The sequence below is a fragment of the Maylandia zebra genome, linkage group LG19 (assembly GCF_041146795.1).
Source record: "Maylandia zebra isolate NMK-2024a linkage group LG19, Mzebra_GT3a, whole genome shotgun sequence".
Taxonomy (NCBI): Eukaryota; Metazoa; Chordata; class Actinopteri; order Cichliformes; family Cichlidae; genus Maylandia; species Maylandia zebra.
The window spans coordinates 26,126,147-26,130,326 of NC_135185.1; positions in this window are offsets into that span (position 1 = coordinate 26,126,147).

Genomic DNA, 4,180 nt, shown 5'->3' on the forward strand with positions numbered 1-4,180 from the left:
TTTGTAGAGATGTAGTTAACAACTGAAACAAATACGGTCTATGTCCGCTGTCAACACCCAACTTACTCTGGTCATAGCTGCACTTTCCAGCCCTAAACGAATGATGTGTCTCCGGTGTCGCTTGTAAAAGTGGACCACCGCCACAAGAGGGCAGGGCTGTACATGGAAAACCGGAGGTAGCTCTCTCTCTCCGTGTGCTCTTTAAGTCATTTGGCTAAAGTTGCTGTAGGATCCAGTCAGTACAATCAATCTCTTGCTTTGGAAAACAGCATATAACAAATAAAAAATAATAATTAAGCGCACTTGTTTCTTCAATTTATGCCCACAATGCAACATCATTCCTACAAATCCTCAGGACTTAAGGTGTGACACATTTAAATGAAAGAAAATACCGATTGAATTTGGCTAAATAGTACTTTAGTTTAGTTTAGTTTAGTTTTTTTTTAATCTTGTATTTTTCCTTTTTTTTTTTTTTTTTTTACAATTAAATCATGAATGCAACGTTTGAACACTATGCTTTATTGTAACTGAGCTTCCGAATCAATAAGTCAACTGAGTAATAACAAAATGTAAAAAATAAATAACTTTTACAATTATTATGAAATTTCACAGCCTCGTTGCAAATTTCAAGTATTTTTTAAACTTTAGCTTTAAAAGGGTCTCAAAGACAAATCGTCACATCTATAAATATATAAAAACACGAAATTCAAGTTTTTCAGCCAGCAGAAAATATCGTGAATGAAACTGTGTCTATCTAATCATGTTTGATACAACTTCCCCTCCTCCTTACCTGAGCTATCTTCAGTCATTGTATGAATGGAATTAACTAATTCTTTTTGCATATAACTGTTTCATTAACTAGCTGTCCTTGGCTGATTATCCCCTTGTTTTTATCCCCATTTAACTTGCTACGTTGTTGTAATAGGCGTTTTTGTCCATAGGGTGGCAGTGGTGCATCCTTTTGAACGTTGTGTAACGTTCATTCCTGGTCAAATGTATTTGCCCCAAAGCAGGTGTTAATAAGAAGATCAATATAAAATTTGAACCGAGGACAGACTCTTTCATCCGTGAGTGTTCTGTTGTGTGTAGAAAATTCAGCAATATTTATGTAACCCTGACAACCCAAACACCAATTACTAAGTGTAAACTTGTAGTAAAAATTAATTAAGCCAACCTCTGGGAGATTAGGCTTCTTGTTATATTATTTTCATTCCCCGTCTCTGAAAACCTTATAAACTCCTACTTAAACCAGAGCGAGGATACAGTTCACCTCTCTTGACACCTGCCTCTTTTTTTTTTGGGCAAATACAGTGAGCGCAGCGTTTTATCCTGACTGATTGGAGAAGAGAGTGCAGATTGACATGAGTAATAAATGCATGTGTGGGCTACAAACAGAGTAGGATTGTTTTCTATTCTGGTTGTTGATGCGGCACGCTGGCGTGTATTGATTAGGTTGTGAGAGTGTTCTGTTCTCTGAATCATTGCATTTCCATCTCCCTCCCTCTCTGTCCATGGTCAGAGCTTCTTCATCATCACAGTTTTATTACACGATGATACGGCTCCCTTCATTTCCTGTCTCACCAACAGCAATGCAACAACATAAGGGGAAAAAGGGTCTGCTTTTTGTGCCTGGGTGGATGAATGTGCATGAGAAAGCATAATCTGTCCTCTCCTCCCAAAGAAAGATAATAAGTGGAGTAGTTTTAGTCTTGTAATGACAAATTATCGGGAGTTTAAAGGGTGATTTTTTTTCTCCATTTTAAACTTCCCAGTAATCTCTTCCTGTTTATCAACTTAAAACTTAGCCACACTCTTCTCTTCTCCCTTTTCCAGACTCTTCATTAGACAGCTCTTTGTGAGATCGCCCTAATGTAAATTATTTAATTATTTGCTACAGTCACTGAACCTATTATACGGAGAGCTATGTAGCACAGTCAGTGAAGTGAGAGTTACCATAACACCAGGTTTTTTGTAAGAAAACTGTCCTGGAAAAAGAGGCTAATTAGGGGGCTGATCAACAAAAAGCTTGTTTATTTTTCCAGGAGAGGGAACAGAATGACAGGAGAGAGAAATGGGCCGCTTGTGATAATAGAAGAAGATTGCTTGAAAGGACAAAAGCGAATCGGTAGGTAGAAATGGCTTGGTTGACTGTAATCATTGTGCTTTATCACAGGTGCACGATCTCCATTGATAACACACAAATGTGTATTGATTATGTCACACAAGCTGGGACTCATATGCTGGTCTATTTACTTGCTTTCACCATGAAAGGGAACTGTGATTGTTCAGCAGGTTGATTAAGTGGGTAATTCATTTCATTTGGAATGAATCAGAATTAGTTTTGTGATCCTGTAAGTGCAACCACCAGCTCACAATTTCCCCTTTCACAGCAGGTTGAGTGCCTCAAACCAAAACCTGAATTCTCTTCTTAATGTTGTAAAAAGCTATCCAGTTAACTCGTATTATAAACAGAGTTTAATAATAACTAATGATTAAATGCAAAGTGGTTACAACTTCATGGTTCACTTTTATACCCTCATCCAGCCCTAACTATAAGTTCTATCAAAAAGGAAAGTTTTATGTATAATCTTAAAATTAGTGAGTCTGTCTCCTAAATCCAAACTGGGAGCTGGTTCCACCGGAAGATGGGCCTGAAACGTCCCATTCTGCTTTTGTAAACTCTAAGAACCACAAGCAAACCTGCAGTCAGAGAGGTGTTGGGATAATAAGCTGTCTTTAATATATGGGGTGCCCTAATTATTTGAGATTTAGCATGAGAGGAGAAGGGTTTCAAATTGAATTTTTAATTTAACTGGAAGTCAGTCAAGAAAAACTAATATGGGTGAAACATGCTCTCTCTTTCTAATCCCCGTTAGTATTTGTACTGCGGCATTTTGGATCAACTGAAGGTTTTACTAAAAAGTCTTTAGTTGATCCTTTACTAAAAAGCTTAAAAGGAAAGACAGTAGTTATGGCAAAACGATAATGTATAAACCAGAGTATTGCATCGGGGCATACTTATGTTAACATGATGCAGCGCTCTCACACCATGAATAGTGGTAGCACCCCGCTGCCTTCAGTTTGCTTCAGCAGATGACTGGCTTGATGATTTTGAAAAAACAACATGTACCACCTGCTTCTTCAGCATCGTCCTCCGGGATTCAACTTTCTGGTTTCTTCAAGGTGACCTTTAACTCTTTTCACCTGTAGCTATTCTCCGCAGTCACTTTGTTGTTTCGTGCCATCTCCACTTGGTCTCAACTCATATTCTGCAGGCTATGGCTCATGCTGCGCCAGCGTTGACCTTTTTTCCTTTCCCGTGGGTTTTGGAGAGCTCTCCAGATAGCTTTTCCCTGGACTTTACCCTTTGCGTTTGTGTTTCTGCCTGATATCTGTCTTTTACAGAGATTTTATACACTACAGGTTTTATCAGCCAGCCTGAAAAGTTCACATAACATATTTTGGTTGATTTTATATCTAAAAAATTTAGCTTTAACAAACAAACAACGTGATAATAATAATACTGACGCTCACATTGATACAAAAATCAAAAGTCAGGAGGTGATTTTGATAATATGATGAAAAATTACAGACTGGACCTTTAAGTAATGATGATAGCATGTGCCATATAAACAGAAACAACAACAACATTGTCAAGACATTAAAAAGGAAGGAATCTCAAATTTAAACAAATTTAAATATTAATGTTTGTAATTTGTGGAAGCAAAATGGACATTTTCAGTGAAGACAATGCAAAACATTTTCTCCAGAAATGAGTTTAATTGCAGGAAAGTAACATACATAGGTTTGGGGGCTTTTTTTTTTGTCCCTTTACACCACCGTGGCATGGCGTGGTTTCTGGCGCGGCTGCAGAGGAGGCGGACACACCTGACCTCGATCGGCTCATCATGCCTCCCATATTAAACGTGTCAGGACTGGAGGAGTTTTGTTGTTGTTGATGTGTGGCTGGCAGCTGAAAAGCTGCAGCTGAGTATTGGCCCAAAGAGCAGCAACCAGGAATAAAAAGTGTGTAAACCAGTGAAATATGTGGTCGGGTCTGTCATTCCTTTTACAAACACCAAAGTAGATTCCAAATCAAACAATCAAAATGAAATCGACATGCAGCTTTAATTAATAAAGATACTGACACTAATAATGGTTGCCAGAAACATTTTGAATC